General features: G+C 39.4%; 1 protein-coding gene across 4 annotated transcripts in view; it reads right to left on the minus strand.

Annotated features, from left to right (window-relative positions):
• MACROD2 (mono-ADP ribosylhydrolase 2) overlaps positions 1-16,297 on the minus strand; it is an 862,160-nt gene that overhangs the window by 665,362 nt on the left and 180,501 nt on the right. The gene's annotated exons all lie outside the window — the stretch shown is intronic.

Below are 16,297 nucleotides of genomic sequence, written 5' to 3' on the forward strand. Positions count from 1 at the left end.
TTAAGGGCCATTTGAGACACTTTTGCACCTAATGAGGCCAACGTATTTTTTGCAACATAGTTTTCACTTTCTTTTTTTACTAAGCATCCCTACGTGTAAACAGATATCTGCTCCTAAGACACTGCAGCCTGTATATTATCACCCAAATTAGGGTACTTCAGGGGGGAAAAAAAAATGAAGCAGGAATAATGGAAAAATCAATCCAAAAGCAAAAGATATTTAAACTAAGTGACAAGTTACTATTCCCTATCATTTGTGGGCCTCACTGCCAGAAAAAAAAACATGACCATAATACTAACATAAAGACCTAAATAAAGCAACACTAAACAAACCTATTTTAATTTATTTTTTTTTAAATTCATTTTTAGTAAAACCAGATCCCTAGTTCTAGCAGGCCATTCTCACAAGTCTAGTTTCCTATTTGTCACATCACCTGAAACATGGTCTTCTTTCCCTACAGGGCTCCTCCTGAAGAAACAGTATGTTAGTATTCATTACTGTAACTCATTGAGGTATATTTTATTTGTGGTTTCAAACTTTTCAACCACTTTTCTTTGATGCAATGCATAATCAGTAGTAGCTGAAAGACTACCTTAAAAAATGGAAGCCTCTGAACAAATTTTGTGATAAACCATCAAAGGAGTGGAGTTTGAATTCAAAGCTTGAAGGTTAAGAAACAAACCAAGCTTAAAACAACTGAGGTTTGGCAAAACAATGGCAGGGATGGGGGAAGTCTCTACCATTAACACTCGAAAGCTTAATTCAAAGCAACTAGCAGACACAGCTTCTTTGTTTACCTCAACCTAGAATAAAAACACTGGATGCTGTCAATCTTACAGCAATATAGATGTGAACCTTTAGGTTTTTCTGTACTGAAAATTGTTCAAAATTCAACCATAAAACCATACTCAAAAGCAGGATCAAAAGTGACCATTGGGCATAGGGTTTTGAGGGGGATCCTAAATGAAAGGCAGCATATTCCAGGACACTACTACTGACGAGTGGTCCATGGAGGGCTTAAAGTCCTACTTTGAAGGAATCCACAAAAGATAACTTACTAAGAGAAGATGATATGCTGGCAGTAAGCTTAAACTCACAGTACATAAAGGCCGTAATTCTACTACAAAGTTTAAAATAATTCACGAATTAGAGAAGGCTAAAAAATACTCCCAGAGACAATTTTCATACGTTAGTAATGGGAATGTTGTATGTGTAGACAGGGCTTTAACACAAACACATCAATTATTCAATCTAATGTTTCTATTATATTTAATGCCAAATTTATGCAAATATAGATTACTAATGTATGACTAGAAACTAGAAAATATAAGCTTTACTTATTTTTACTTAATAGACAAAAACAATTAGCCATCTCTATGTGGAAATCTTTAGTGCAATTCCTGTTCACTGTGTTTAAAAATTAACATTGTAATTTCAAAACTTTTTGAGAGTCACTTGCCTCAGAGCAGTCTTTTACATCACTTCAAAGCTCAGGTCCTTGTACTTTAAAAGTAGTACCTGAGTTTATTATTGCAGGCAAAGATTTCCACTGAAAATTCTCTTTCAGCATTTGAACAAGCACTGATGAAATGGTGGCAAAAAGTTCACAGCCAGGCTGGCAGTCACAGAAGCAGTTTTACCAGCACTCCACGAAATTCAGATTCAGACAACAGACCCCTACGTAGTTCAGACCTTTTCAAATAGAGAGGGGCAGATCTGTCGTGGAGCGTGGGAAGTCTGCCAACCCTCAAAACCAGCAGTATAGCTGGGAAAAGGATTCTGAACTATTGCAACACCTGAAACAAAAAAATGTATGGCTCATAAATAGCTCTAAACACATTTAAACTAGGAGTAATATAAACTTTTAGCTCTCATTAGTGTTTCCTATGTATATCAATCAGAAATGCTAATATAACTCTTTGGAACAACCATATACTGTATGCCTTTTTTAACTGCAAAATTAAAGATACAGAAGAATGTCTTGCATAACACAAAGATAAAAGGTTTCCTTCTGAATTCAGCTACTGTTAACATTTGCACCTGGTGCTTACATAATTAAATACAGAAAACAACAATTGTACCCTAAGAAAAACTTAATTAGATTAGGCATGTAGTAACAAATGCAAAATTACCATCATTAGTATGTCAGTGCTCTACAATGGAAATGCTTAACTGCCAAGTTTACAACTCTCAGGTCTGATTTATTCCCACAGATGAGGAGGAGACAGCCATTTGCACCCTTTTGTAATTTCAGGGCAACTACATCCAAGGAAGAATTACCCACAAAGGAGCAGGCAGGGCACTGCTGTCGTCTCACCTCTCTCTCCTGAACTTCGGAAGGTGTACTTCGCTTTACAGACAGCTTGCTCTACAGAGGCAAAACCGGGTTGGGCAGCCTGGAACATCCTAACGAGTCTACAGAGTTGTTATGTGTCCTGATCCTTCATCATTAGCCTTGTGGGCTGCTGCAGAGGCACCTGCTTTTCTCACAGAGGAGATGTTGTGAAACACGGCTTTTTTTTTTTTTTTTTTTAATCCTCCCTATTTTTTTTTTCTTACTTCAACAAAAATTATTTCATTTCTGGGTTAAAGCTGTAACAAACCAAATAAATAAGTAAATAAATCAGGATTACAGTAAGAAATCTTTCAACATCGTAACAGTATAGATAGTGATATACTGGAGAAGATTGCCTTCAGAAGTTGCAGTCATTTCCAGCCTTACTTTTCTCTGATTACAGGCTTTTAAAATAGTTGGGATACTCTTATCTGGACCTGCTAAAGATCAGCAGCTGCGATGTCTGTTTGCAGACTCACACAATGGAAAGAAATGATCCCCACAGTTGGAAGACAAGAACAAGTTGTCTTCTCCCCTCTTAGGTGGGGGAAATGGCATTCCAAAATATTCAGATGCCACCAGAATGCCACACGCTTTTAGAAAACCAGCCTAACTTTTTCAGCAACCACAGGAGATCAGACTCACTATGACTAAAAGCAACCAGATACATCACAGCCTTCTGAACCCAAATATTGTATTTCACATGAAATGGGCGCACTGCTATAAGACCCAAACTTACTGCTCTAAGTCTGTAATTCTCTAAATGCCAAGATACTTTAATTTGCCAGGAATTAATAGGAGCTTAAAATGGGTATTTAAATGCTTTGTATATTTAATCAACTTTCCTCAATTATTAAACTGTAAATATTCCCTGAGTATTAGGGCATTAATTTGATCTAAGAAGCTCCTAGAGACCACAGCAGCCTTCCTGGATATTTCATGCCTGCGATGTTATTTAAACATTAACACAGAAATTGTGAAGCTAAACAAGTCTTCCTCCTAGTGTCTCCCCTGACAGGGCAGATATTTAACTAAAGCTAGCATCTAAAGCTAGATAATATTTAAACTGCTGTTTGATAGCACTTGCAGAAGAGACATGATACAACTTGCTCAGTAAGAAGTATTAGGTTTTAAAGAACTTAAATTAAAGAAAAACACATAATTAAAAATTCTATTTTTTTTCTCAAACATACAACGAACCATATGCTTGATGGTAAACCTGTCACACCCACTAGCATGGGCTCTGTGCCTTCCTCGTGCTGCAATACTAAAAGCTTGCTATCACATTTGGCCTTGCAAAAAGAAAATGAAAAATAAAAGAAAAACGCCCCCCCCCCCCCCCCTTCATTATGCATACCCAGAGAAGAGCTAAGCAAAATTGTGTGTAACTGTGGCCTGACCTTTAACTTCATCATGTAGTCAAAATAAAAAGTAGTCCGGTTTATGAATTTTTGAAGCAAATTTCACATTAAAATAGTATGGAACATATGAATGTTTCTTAAAAAAATGGTAGATGCATAAGGTTACCCAGCTGTGCAGCCATGAAACATTTTTTTTTTTGATTAAGTAAGGAACTATGGCAACCAAGGGTACTATGGCCTCACATATGCTGCAATAATGAGACATAATGAAAGGTCTTCAGAGACCTCTCCCACAACTGTTAAAATTTCATAGCCTCAAATTTGGGAATTAATTTTGAAAAAGAGAGAATCATATTTAATATTTGATGTGCATTGATACTTTTTTCCTTTATAATGAAACAAATTCCTCTAAACATCCACATTCTTTATGTTTAAAAATAACTGCTTCTGCTGAACCGACTCTCAAGGGAGAAGAATATAATAATATCGCATATGAACTGTGCACTATTTGCTTAGTATACCCTATTTTCAGATATCATTCCATTTGAATAATCACATTAGCAATTTTCCAACTCCCGATGAAAAACTGACCTGTCATCAGAGCAAATTTCCTTTAAAACTCACACATGACTGATATCTGTACCTGGTGTTATTAAGAACACCCATTTTTTGGACACCCATTCTGCTAGTCACATACATGCAAACTTATAACAGGTCCACAGTGAGGTCACACTATTTCACTTTTCTGTGAAAAATGACTCGAAATAATTGTCTGATAACTCTGCCAATTCTTTGTCCAGCTGTCACTTCCGAGGGAGAAGTTTTCTACCGAAGCTTTTGTTTGCTGGGAGGGCAGGCAGTCCTGGCTGAAGCGCTAATTGCTTGTAAGCCCAGAGGAGAGGCTAAATTCCACCACAGCTGGGTTATATCTGGACTGAACAGAGGTCACACCCTTGGACAAATAATCCCCGTGGAGAAATTACTGCCAAATCATCAAGGGTGAAGAAATACAAAGAAGGTAGCAACACCAGGAGTTTTATCCCTTTACACTGACAATACTGCCTTCATTCCTAAGAGCAATGCAGCATCAGAGAGGGGAGACCACCACAGCACGGCTAACCATTTTAAACCAGAATTGGGATTAAAAGATAAACAAAGATGACAACTGTAAGTTTAGGATTCCATATTTTTTTTCTTCACTTGGAGCAACTGTGAAGTTGGCAGTTCTCTTGCATTTGTTCAAGAAATGAATTCATTTGGCTCAACGAGTTACTGCCTGTTAACAACTCTGCTCCCTTCATCCCAGTACAAACTGGTGAGAGGAGGGAGAAGGGGTGCTACCTGCTGTCACGGATGGATGGTAGGACTCCAGATGAGAAGGACTGGTGACCAAAGGTGTGGTTAGGACATGGCGTAACAGTTTATCTGGAGCTGGCAAGGAAAGGGCACAGACATGGGAATTCAAAGAGGAAGAGAGAACCTGGGAAGTTAGCTTGGGAACAAAACCAAGCCATTTCGCAGTACAGAAACCGAACAGAGAGAAACTGTGACTGCCGAGATAAGGAGAAAAAAATTTTAGAAGGGAATCATAAGGTAAAAAGTTAGAAATGGGACACTCAGTCCCGCACCTCAGACGTCTGAGAATAGGGCCTCACATTTCAGTTTACCCAGCAGCAGAGGAAGTTATCACTCATCTGTCCCCTTTGCGCTTGTTTCCATACCCATCGCTTCCCTCTCAATCAGCTCCTAGCTCCTTGCTCTTGTCAAAGCAAACCTTTTTAAGACAGGCCTGAAATGGTCTAAATAAATAATTAAAATAAAATAAAAACTCCCTAAAACCAATGCCTTTTATCATGCAAATTTAGGCCACTAGACTTTTGAATGGAAGTGACTGAGTGAGCAATAAACTGTAAATTGCAGGTAGTAGGAGTGGGAACAAGTAGTAGAGAAGAAGGTGGGAATCTTGAGGTGGCTGTGGAGTCTGATTTTTTTTTTTTATGTTTCATTACATGCCGAGTTGCTATCTAAGTTCCAATTTGCAGAATTGCTTCGAATTTAACAGACCTACTTTTTGAAATCTAAGGACTTGCATTTCTTTACAGAAATGAGACCCTGGTTTTATAGCTTTGGCCTAAAATACTGACCTTCATCTCTTTCTTTTCTTTGGTAAAGATAGCACTGTGGGTTTGTGGAAGACAAGTAAGTTACCTATGAAATCTTTCATTTGCTTATGAAACCATGTGCCAAACTAATAAGTACCATTGCAAGAACTGGTTTGCAGACCAGGGTTCAAGTATCCCAAAAGTAAAACATGGGATTACAAAACTGAATAAAGTTGATGACTGCAATGAGATTCCAGCTGTACATAATCCGTGCATTTGTATTGTTAGAGGCAATATCATAAACACAAATATGCAGAGAGACAGCAAGCCTGCAGGCATCTTTAATAGTGACACTTTCTAACTTTAAGTGCTTGGTTTTTTACCTTAATAACATTCTTTTTAAGATTCTGTGCATATAATACACCCATAGATCACTCAGCCAAGACATAATTGTTTTAATCATTCACATTTGTGAATGATTTGTGAAGCTTACGTGCATTTGCTAAATTGTAGCCCTGCCTGATAAAAATTAAACCAGATGCCTCTGTAAAGCCTAGAGAAACAAGCTGATAATGTAAAAGGAACAGACTGAACTGTAACAGTAGAAGTGTGACAAAAAATATTTTGTTCTTTGCTACTGTATATGTAGCCAAAACTACAACACTGCAGCTCTGTCAGTCCAAATGGCAAAAAAGGATTTTGAATTTTAAAAACATAAATTGGTTTTAGAAGAATCGTGAATTATAAACCCTACAGATTACAAGGCATTTGCATAAGGACAAGGAAAGAAATGTCAATAAAATAAATTTGTAAAGAAGGTAAAATAAAAAATAAACTTTTTTACACATAAATAAGCTAGCATTTCAATGGATGAACCATTGATGCTCTTCTACTGTTGGAAGAGGCCAGATTCAGTAGATAAGAAAATAATACAATTTCTTAATCCAGTAGGCTATTTTCTGTCATCAGAATGATTTTGAAATGCTTTGTTATTAATACTGCAAAATTTCAAAATAAAAATAAACAGGCTTTCTCTAACTTAATATAGAAAAGCCTCGAATAAGAACAGTGTATTGCTATTTCTTTAGAATTATTAATGGTGGTAGTTTTGAGTAAACTGCACTTTCACCATACTCAAATTTTATCTTCATCAGTGCAGAAGTGGTTATGTAGCAGTATCTTCTTTCCATTTGGTGGTCCTTCTGCCATTCCTCTAGGGAATTTGCTGTATAACCGATTAAGGTCTAATTATCAGAAAGTTGCTCTCAGTAGAGTACGTTTCCTCTTTTTCCAAATATCATCCCGTGAAACTGGTACTAAAATTACAATTCCTCTTCCTTCCAAACAGGAATTAAAATTCCAATTTGCAAAACTCATATAGACATTATGAAACCCCAGTGAGTTATGCTGTGCCTTCAGAGATCTGATTTTTGCCCTTTTCTATTTGGACCTTTTGCAAAACATACGGTTTTCTTGTCTCATTTTCTGAACTGTAAAATGGAGAAAACATTACATCTCTGTTTACAGAGCAATTAGGATAAATGTACCAAAGGTTTGCGGAGCATTTAGATTCTGCTACAATAATGCTCATATGGATGAGGTTCATCATGTGTTTTCTGTCATAGCTAAGCCATTTTCAGTGGTGTCTGTCTCTGGTTATTTCACACCTCAGTTTACTGTTCCCACACTTCTATTGATTTTAAAAATAAGGTCTAAATTGAATCTACAAAGCGTTTCAGGCAAAACTTGAAGCCTGGGGAAAGGGGAGGTCATTTTTACTCGGTTCTTAAATCATAGGAGCACTCTACTTTGGAGCTTGCTGTATGGCATAAGAATGAAAATCAGCAACTGGAAATTGCAATACCATCCAATTTTATCAGTAAGGAAAGATAGGAACTGTAAAGACAGACTTGGACTTGCAGGTTTTTAAAGACAAGTTTCACATATATATGAGTTTTTAATCCCTCATTAGCAATCACTGCATTTTTTTTTTAATGCTAAAAAAAAAGACTCCTGCTAATATTGTCTGTTTAATAAGAGTTTTAATAGAGTGTTCTCAAAACTGGAAGGAAGAGAGCTGCATGGACAGGCACGCAGACAACTACGAAAGACAAATCTTTCCAAGACTCAACCATCTTGCCAGATGCTCTGCTGGAGATTTTCTTGGCTTTTGAAAAGCCGCATATTATAATCTGTAAGTGTCTTGCACAGAACAAAGGAACTTTGGAAAAACGTGATCAGCACAGAGCAGCTCATAAATGAGAAGCAAAGCTCTGTGGAAAGAGCAGCAAATTTGAAATAGAAAGCGAGCATAAACCTGGTTTCATAATCCTTCCTCTTATGTAGCAAGAAGAAGGTTGTAAACTCTTTCTTTAATTTCAGTAATTTTGACATTTAATTTTTGTTTGCCTCTGGCTTAATCTGTGATTTTATTTGAGATTTTTCTTGAAAATGCAATGACAAAGAAGTAACTGTTTTCATTAGAAACAAACAAACACAAAATTATTGTACATTCTTTCAGTTTGTACATTCTTTCAATTCTGGAAGCTGAAGTGCTAACAACAACCTTCATTTCTCAGAGTCCATTGTCTCTGAGTTTTGGGGATGCAAGTTTTTATGCCCAAGTACACAGTGGAGACGCTTAGGGCTATCTTCTCCCATCCTCCCATATTTTCATTTTACTGGACAAGCATACATTGCAAGCTAGGTAACCAGATAGGATCAACAAATGGCTGTTGCTATTTTGCCATGCCTTGCTGCTCACACCTGTATCATTTACATACATTTGATGTAGAAAGAGCTTGGGGCTTAGAGATACTGTTAAGGAACTCTCCACTTGATGAAGGTCTCTGGTTTGTATTTAGGCTGTTTTCCCCATTCCGATGTGTAAACTTCAGCAAATGTCCAATATTCAAAAATGCCTCTTTTTCCATGACTCAAGTACTTCCACCACTCCCCTCTTTTATTTGTTCTATTTGCCTTAAGATTGGCCATACAAATTAATGTGTTTTTAATATGCTTTAAATTGCACTTTGCATTTTCCTCCCACTGAATAATGCATCTGTCACGGGACCAGGAGAAGAACTGTTAGACACCAAATCTGAAAAACAGATTTCCAAACACCACCACTGCTACGTGAGCCTAACAAAACTGCTGTGAGCTCTGCAGAGCTCACTTATTCTTACCTCACCAAAAGGAACATAGTCGAGATTGTTAGGCTTGAAACTGAGTAACCTTGACAGGTGTCCCAATTTACAGATTTTTCTTTAAGGAAACCAACCAAATGCTTAATTTTAAAAACTGTCGTCTGTAGACTGGCACATATATGTACTGATAAATGCCTGACTTACTGTGTATTCATTGTAACACACAGCCATGTGTGTTGCTTCCTGCACTCCCATTTTCTCCTTTTTCACCCAAGGAGCTATACTCTTCACCTTCAACTGCAGGGTGAGAGTCTCAACAGAAGTATCCTAAGATGTTTAAGTGCACCTTGTTAAATTAGGAAAGATTTTATTATTTTTTTTCTGCATAGAGGATATATATATGATGTGTATTTGTCTACATAGAAAGAAGTGTTTAACATTGTTCATGCATACATACAATTCACATAACAAACGCACTGTGAGTTGCCTTACACATTGCGTGATATCTATGGATTAGGGGATCTTTGTGGTCTCTGATCCTGATTTGCAGCTCTGTCCCATAGTATGAAACAAAATGGAAAAAATAAAAAAACGCATTTCTTACATAACCACTTGCTTTTTAGCTTGGATTTTTATCAAGAGCACCTTAAATTTTCAATGAACATGAAATAAAGGTCTTTTCTGGTCTAACAAAATTAATGCCATGGTTTTATTTATTTATCTATGCACATACTTGCGCACACACGTGAAATCTAACTTTCTGAAAAGACTGCAGGATTCATTCACAAATGTATACAGTCACATATATATATACAAGTATGCATATACAAAAGCTGTAAGCAAAACATTTATACACAGGAAACTGTATGTTCATTATTTAGTGGCAGGTAGATAAGACTGTAATTACCTCCAAACAAAATAAAATTAAACAAGGAGAGTCAATGAGATAGTCTATGGGAAATCCAAGTCCTCCTGAGTAAGAAAAACATTTCAGAGTCCAGCAGGAACTCAGAGTATTGTGGACACAACATTCAGCAACTGCCGAGTGAATAATACAACCTTACCTTCTGGTGCCTAATCAGGTCAACACAGGAGCAATACTATAAAGCTGAGGGCAGAAGTAAGTGTGATCTGGACGTGCTACATTTCAAATTATTCTCCTGAGAGCAACATAGGCATGCTCTTATTCCACTGACCAGAACAGGAGCATCACCTCAAAGGAAGACATGCTGAACGTGTATTTTTAAAAAGTCATCATTAGGGAAAGTCACTGATATGGAGCAGCAAGTATATGTGCATGCCTGAAACTTAACACCTGATCGTATACCTGCATCAGTTCCTGTAAATAGCAAAGCATAATTTTTCTTTTTAAGTAACTGCTGGGAAAGTGTAATTTACAGGATACAATTAAGCAACATACAACTAAGAAATACTTATAATCAATCCAGAGACTTCCTGTTTATGACTATTACCCATAACTAGAAGCATGTATAAAATGACTGGTGAAAGGAAATTAGCACTGTATCTAGCCAAAAAGCAGAATAGATATTTAAACCAAACAACTAAGTTCTAAAGTAGAGTACATATTTTAACTCAACCAGCTGTGATTATATTTAAGGGTGTTTTGAAATAAACTGTGCTTATTTATTTATATAGTTATCCTCACTACATCTCTAGATGCAATACAAAATGAGAAGTCACTAGTTTTAATTAAAACTGAACTAAAACTCACACAGAAGTACCCGCTGCAGTAAGAGAGGGCAAAAAGCTTCCATACATACACAGATGGAAGTGTCTTGGGAATAACTGACCTGTAACAAAAGGCCTAGCTCACACAAGAAGTTTGAATAAATTCTATAAAAAAGGTTCAGTTATAGAGAAATCTATTTGCTTTGATCTGATCCAACAAAAAGCTCATAAATAATAACAAGATTTTGGTCTGAAACAGAGACCTTGAAAGGGTTACACTCTACCCTGAGCTACCAGGCTATCGATGGAAATAGTATTACAACTGTATAGAAAGAAACACATTAATGCATAAGTATTAAAATTTTAATTGGCTGATGTACTGTCACAGTGGGGGAACTTGTGGATATAGTCCTCTCAAACCCACTCTATTTACAGAGATGAAAAAGAACAGCATGCAAATAGTAAAAAGAGATAAAACACTTCAACAACCCCACAGAACTGCAGCAGCAATCTTCTAGCAGAAAGGGATTAATTAGGAACAAAGGCAAATGGCCATTTGCCTTAAATTATCAGCTCTTCTACATGATCATTATTTGCTAGGAAAATCTTTGTACCTTTATAGCTATTATCTAAATACCTAAGATATGACGACACAGCATACAAAGCAACTAAAAGCTTTTGAAGCTAGCTGAAATCCAAAACGCTGCACATTTGTTCCGTGAAGCCATTTGTTGCAAGCACACCCCAATCTGACAAATGTATTTGACATGATACAAGAAAATGCCAGACTGACAAAAAAAATACAAAATAATAATGCTTATTTTCTTGATTAAAGAATTCTGTCAGTGCTCTTTTCTCAAACTCGTTCTTCTCCTCTTGAGGGATACGTTCACGTTATGCGCACATCATACACAAATATGAACTTTGGATTTAAACCCTTGCTTCACTTGCATTTGAATTATGTAAATATCAAGCCCAAGCCCTGTGAAATCCAAAACAGAGAGATCTCATCCTGGTTCAGGATGGAACAGGCTTGTCTTTTTCCTGTTCTACATTTTGAATGTCCTAGCATAGGGCTAGTCTATTTAAAGTATTCTCTTTCTGTATTATTATGGGGTGCTTTGCAAGTTGTCTCATCCCTGCCTCCCATTTTCCTTGGAACAACTTTCACTTCTCAAGTTCATGAATATTTATTTGCCACGTAAGTTGATGTCAAGTTACTATTCAGACAGTGAAAAATCTCTTTTTTTTTCTTCAGAAATTTAACCATCAGAAGATGGCTGTAAATTATTAGTACTGTACCTAAGTCACGGCTCTGAGAATGAAAACTTTATCCTTGTCCAAGAAGAGGGATGTTAAAAAAAAATGTACCTATGTCAGCTGCTCTTTTCTGCCACTATTGACTGGATTTGACTATTGACTATTGACACTGGCATTTTGAACTCATTAGCCTGCAATTAATTGACTAATAGACCGGATGGCTGGCAAACATCACTATCAGCAGTCGTCTTCTTTTGCACAGCAGTAGCAGCAGCCAGGATGGTTGTGCTACACACCTGATATTCCCACGTCTGAAGACAAACTCCACCACCAATTTGGACCCAAACCGTACGATCCAGATGCTCAAACCCTGGTACCTAGAGGACTACAGCTGCCCCAAACCAAGTGCCCCATCTGGGCCTCAGCCATCACTCTGGAAAGGTGCAGATGCCCACCCAACCCCGTGTCACATCGGCATGACTCATGCCTGTATTTTGGAGATACGCAGGCACTGGATGCTCGTATACAGGCACCTACAGCTCCCCTGACACCTGTGCCACTTAGCTCAGCCCCAAGCCCCAAACGAGCCCTAAAAATACTGACAGCCATCTGCCTAGAAACCAACTTGCTGAGAAAACAACAACAAATTAGAAAAAATGTGTCAATATTGCTCCTCCCTTTGTGTTCCATCTCTGTTCAGATGAGGAAGAACATTTCATTAAATTCCTGCCATAGCTGCTTGCATTTTGAAGTTGTATTCTGAGCCTTGCACAAAGTCCAATTCCTCCTTGGTCTGATTTTGGGCTCAGGCTCAGCAAAAGGACACAGAACAGCTCTTTTCCCTCCTGATAAACCCATCTTGCAGAATAGAAATCAGCCTGGGTAATTTCTTTTGAAGGGCAGAGGGGTCCAGGAAGGCTGGGCGCTCTTCAAGAGGGAAATCTTAATGGCGCAGGAACGGTCTGTCCCCACGTACCCAAAGATGAGCTGGCGGGGAAGAAGACCAGCCTGGCTGAACAGAGAATTGCGGCTTGATCTTAGGAGAAAAAAGAGGGTTTATAATCTTTGGAAAAGTGGGCAGGCCACTAGGGAGGACTATAAGGATGTTGTAAGGCTGTGCAGGGACAAAATTAGGAAGGCCAAAGCTCATCTGGAGCTCAATCTGGCTACTGCCGTTAAAGATAACAAAAAACGCTTTTATAAATACATCAACACAAAAAGGAGGACTAAGGAGAATCTCCATCCTTTACTGGATGCAGGGGGAAACTTAGTTACAAGAGATGAGGAAAAGGTGGAGGTGCTTAACGCCTTCTTCGCCTCAGTCTTTAGCGGCAATACCGGTTGTTCTCTGGATACCCAGTACCCTGAGCTGGTGGAAGGGGATGGGGAGCAGGATGTGGCCCTCACCATCCACGAAGAACTGGTTGGTGACCTGCTACGGCACTTGGATGTGCACAAGTCGATGGGGCCGGATGGGATCCACCCAAGGGTACTGAGAGAACTGGCCGAGGTGCTGGCCAAGCCCCTATCCATCATTTATCAGCAGTCCTGGCTATCGGGGGAGGTCCCAGCTGACTGGCGGCTAGCGAATGTGACGCCCATCTACAAGAAGGGCCGGAGGGCTGACCCGGGAAACTACAGGCCTGTCAGTTTGACCTCAGTACCAGGGAAGCTCATGGAGCAGATCCTCTTGAGAGTCATCATGCGGCACTTGCAGGGCAAGCAGGCGATCAGGCCCAGCCAGCATGGGTTTATGGAAGGCAGGTCCTGCTTGACGAACCTGATCTCCTTCTATGACAAAGTGACGCGCTGGGTGGACGAGGGAAAGGCTGTGGATGTGGTCTACCTTGACTTCAGCAAGGCTTTTGACACCATTTCCCACAGCGTTCTCCTCAAGAAACTGGCTGCTCTTGGCTTGGACTGGCGCACGCTTTGTTGGGTTAGAAACTGGCTGGATAGCCGGGCCCAAAGAGTTGTGGTAAATGGAGTCAAGTCCAGTTGGAGGCCAGTCACTAGTGGTGTTCCCCAGGCCTTGGTGCTGGGGCTGGTCCTCTTTAACATCTTCATCAATGATCTGGACGAGGGCATTGAGTGCACCCTCAGTAAGTTTGTAGATGACACCAAGCTAGGTGCGTGTGTCGATCTGCTCGAGGGTAGGAAGGCTCTGCAGGAGGATCTGGATAGGCTGCACCGATGGGCTGAGATCAACTGCATGAAGTTCAACAAGGCCAAGTGCCGGGTCCTGCACCTGGGGCGCAATAACCCCAAGCAGAGCTACAGGCTGGGAGATGAGTGGTTGGAGAGCTGCCAGGCAGAGAAGGACCTGGGAGTGATGGTGGACAGTCGGCTGAATATGAGCCAGCAGTGTGCTCAGGTGGCCAAGAAGGCCAACGGCATCCTGGCTTGTATCAGAAACAGTGTGACCAGCAAGGCTAGGGAGGTGATTGTCCCCCTGTACTCGGCTTGGTGAGGCCGCACCTCGAGTACTGTGTTCAGTTTTGGGCCCCTCGCTACAAGAAGGACATCGAGGTGCTTGAGCGGGTCCAGAGAAGGGCGACGAAGCTGGTGAGGGGCCTGGAGAACAAGTCCTACGAGGAGTGGCTGAGGGAGCTGGGCTTGTTCAGCCTGGAGAGAAGGAGGCTCAGGGGCGACCTTATTGCTCTCTACAGGTACCTCAAAGGAGGCTGTAGTGAGGTGGGGGTTGGCCTGTTCTCCCACGTGCCTGGTGACAGGACGAGGGGGAATGGGCTGAAGTTGTGCCAGGGGAGTTTTAGGCTGGATGTTAGGAAGAACTTCTTTACCGAAAGGGTTGTTAGACATTGGAACAGGCTGCCCAGGGAAGTGGTGGAGTCACCATCCCTGGAGGTCTTTAAAAGACGTTTAGATGTAGAGCTTAGGGGTATGGTTTAGTGGGGACTGTTAGCGTTAGGTCAGAGGTTGGACTCGATGATCTTGAGGTCTCTTCCAACCTAGAAATTCTGTGATTCTGTGATTCTTTCCAGCAAGAGAAAACAGATTTTTTGGGCTGCCACTGTTATAATCTGAAGTGGAGGTAAAGGCAAACAGAGGTGGCAAGCAAATCCCACTTCCAAAGCAGAGTCCACCTGATCCTGTACAGAGAATCCCAATTCCATACTAAGTTCATGAACCAAGCTCATGCAAGTTCCCCAAGCCATAACAGTTGCTTAAAATGATGTGCCTACAAACCCTATCTTGGCAGACAGGAGAGGTAGGTCTGGTCCACATTTAAGATATGCTAACATGCTTACGGCTATACTGGAATTAATTTTTTCCACGCCAGAAAAAGTCCCAGAAAAGACATCATTACATGGGCCAACAAACAAAGAGACAAAAAAAGCAGACAGACCTTTCGGGGCAACCAGCTTAAACTGTGTCCAAACAATGCTTCCAAAAGACTGCAAATATAACCCGTCTCGTCTCAGTTTTTAAAGACAAAATTACCATTTTAAAGTACAGAGCTGACAAAAATTACATTCATCATAGGACAAATTAAACTGGGATGTTTCCTTCCCCAACTCGAATATAGGCAACAAAATCTTATAAGGAAAAAAAATTCCCTAGCTTGCTGTTTTATATATACCCTCAATTTAAGCTCAAAGAAAGGAAGCCAATCCAGAAATTAGCATGCAACAAGAACTTGATTACAGTCAGAAAATGAAATAAAGGAAAAATGAACCCCAAGGAAAATAACTGAAAATGAGGTAATTGGGAAGGGGGCACAAAACCCCAAACCTCAGACTATCCAAAACAGCAAGGGGGAGGGGAGATTTCATCTCGTGCTCACTTTGCTTTAACACACTACATGAAATAACATACTTTCATTCCTTGACAAAGCTCCAGACCTGACTGTAAAGAAATAATTGCCATGCAAAAAAAGGGCGTTTTGATTTCTGAACAGCCAAAACTTCAAAATGCATTTTAAAAAAGCATCCCCGTCTCTCAGCGTATCAAATGCTTTTTTTCCCTCCCCTTTCTCCTAATACAGGTAATTTTCTTAGTAATTTTCACCTTTGCACAGTTTAACATAATGGGACAAATAATACATGATGCACAAATAAGTCATAATGCTCTGTGCAAATTAATAGGGGCAGTGAAATGCTGAATGTGTGATAAATCTAGTCCTGACAGTGAAATATGCCTCCTAATTAAAAATCAATTATTAAAAACAGTAAAGAAAGAAAAAGAAAAAAGACTTACCCACCAAATTCATAATAAAATCCAGGAAACTTCAGAGTTATGTGAAAAGCAGAAAAAAAAAAACAACTTTGACATGTATATTAACTAAAAATTCTTCCACGACTCTATTGTGAGTTTCTTGATTTTATGATTAAACAGTTCTGTGAAAAATTGTTTCTGGTATCTTTTGTACTTTTATCTCTTCAT

Source organism: Anas platyrhynchos, chromosome 3 (assembly GCF_047663525.1).
Source record: "Anas platyrhynchos isolate ZD024472 breed Pekin duck chromosome 3, IASCAAS_PekinDuck_T2T, whole genome shotgun sequence".
In the NCBI taxonomy this organism is placed as follows: domain Eukaryota; kingdom Metazoa; phylum Chordata; class Aves; order Anseriformes; family Anatidae; genus Anas; species Anas platyrhynchos.